A 2,292-nucleotide genomic window follows, 5' to 3' on the forward strand; every position below is an offset into this window, starting at 1 on the left:
GTAATACTCCATTGTGTATAAATGCCACAGTTTTTTAATCCATTCATCTACTGAAGGGCATCTAGGTTAGTTCCATAATTTAGCTACTGTGAATTGTGCTGCTACAAACACTGATATGGCTGTGTCCCTGTAGAATGCTGTTTTTAAGTCCTTTGGGTATAAAATGAGAAGTGTGATTGCTGGGTCAAATGGTAGTTCCATTCCCAGTATTCCAAGGAATCTCTAAACTGCATTCCAGGTTCACTGCACCAATTTGTAGTCCCACCAGCAATGTATGAGTGTGCCTTTTCCCCCACATCCTCGCCAACACTTATTGCTGTTTGTATTCTTAATAGCTGCCATTATCCAACCCTTTTTTGAAGGTATGGGTTTCTTTAAAAGGTAAAACTCAAACTTGAAGAGACATATCTATTTAAATTTCTAGTTCATCCGATTGTAGCTTCTGCTAAGGAGTCAAGTTAGCCTTTAGTGATAGATTGATCTTAAGAATTCCCCTAAGGATGGGCATGGTGGCACACACCTGTAACCGCAGTGGCTTGGGAGGCTGAGGTAGGAGGATTGTGAGTTCAAAGCCAGCCTCAGCAAAAGCGAGGCTCTTAGCAACTCAGTGAGACCCTGTCTCTAAATAAAATACAAAATAAGGTTAGGGATGTTGCTCAGTGGTGGAGTGTCCCTACATTCAATCCCTGGTTGAAATAAAAAAAAAAAAGAAGAAGAATTTCCCCAAATCCTCCATTCTTTCCTCTGTCCTTACTCCTGTCATGTGACTGTGCAGTTCCTTTCATCAAGAGATGAGATTCTGTATCACCATCCTTTGAAGCTGAGCTGAACTGGTGACTTGCCTTGGCCAATAAACACTACAGATGCTAGAGAGTGCCAGTTGTGAGCCTTAGCCTCCTATACTTCCATGTTTTCCCTGACTCCTCTCCATGTGAATAAGCCAAGGCTAGCCTGTAGGAGGATGGGAGATAATGTAGAGTAGAGCTGAATCCTCCCATTCAAAGACATTCCAGACTTGCCAACCTGCCAGCTAAGTGTAGATGCTTGAGCAAGCTCATTTGAGACTAGCTGAACCCAGATTAGAGCTTCAGCACCACCAGCCAATCTACTTATTTATAAGCAAAATAAATGCATGTTGTTGTGTGCCAGTGAAGTTTGTGGCTGATTGTTATATAGGATTATTGTGGTAATAGACTACCAGCATAACTCTTTTTTAATTAATTAATTAATTAATTTTAATTAGGTATATAGGTTAACAGAATGCATTTTGATTCATTTTACACAATTGCAGCACGACTTTTCATTTCTCAGATTGTACACTATGTAACTTTGCACCATATGTGCGGTCATACATGTACATAGGGTAATGATGTCCATCTCATTCTATCATCTTTCCTGCCCCCATGCCCCCTCTCTACCCCTCCCTCCCCTTTGCCCAGTCAAAGTTCCTCCATTTTTCCCATGCCCCGCCCCCATTATGGATCAGTACTCATATATTGCTGGTGGGACTGAAAATTGGTGCAAACAATCTGGAATGCAGTATGGAGATTCCTTAGAAAACTGGAAATGGAACTACCATTTGACCCAGTTATCCCACTCCTTGATTTATACCCAAAGAAGTTAAAAACAGCATAATACAGTGACACAGCCACATCAATGTTTATAGCAGCTCAATTCACAAAGATAAACTGTGGAAGCAAACTAGATGCCCTTCAATAGATGAATGATAAAGAAACTGAGATATATATATATATATATATATATATATATATNATATATATATATATATATATATATATATATACACACACACACACACACACACACACACACACACCATGGAATATTTCTCATCATTAAAAGAGAAAATTGTGGCATTTGCAGGTAAATTGAAGGAATTGGAGAATATCATGGTAAGTGAAGGAAGCCAAACCCAAAAAACCAATGGCTGAATGTTCTCTCTGATAAGTGGATGCTGATCCAGTATAACTCTTAATTTTAGTCTTGTTCAATTGGCTGCAAAGATTCTGAGAGGTATAAAGCTAATCAAACTGACCTGAAGTTCTTATGTGCCTAACATCATTTCTAGTCTACAGAAGAGGCTCCAGTAATAGTTGTTCACTGAATTTATAAATAATTAATCCACTGAGTCATTTCTTTGACTAAAGAAGGTCACATTTCCAGAAGTATTAAAAAGTAGGACTAATTCCTCTACAAGTCCAGAGAAAGGCCTCATGCCAAACTTTCCTGAGGGACCAAAATGGAGACAATCAATATGTGATAAATTTTCAT

Source organism: Marmota marmota, unplaced genomic scaffold (genome assembly GCF_001458135.2).
Source record: "Marmota marmota marmota unplaced genomic scaffold, marMar, whole genome shotgun sequence".
In the NCBI taxonomy this organism is placed as follows: Eukaryota; Metazoa; Chordata; class Mammalia; order Rodentia; family Sciuridae; genus Marmota; species Marmota marmota.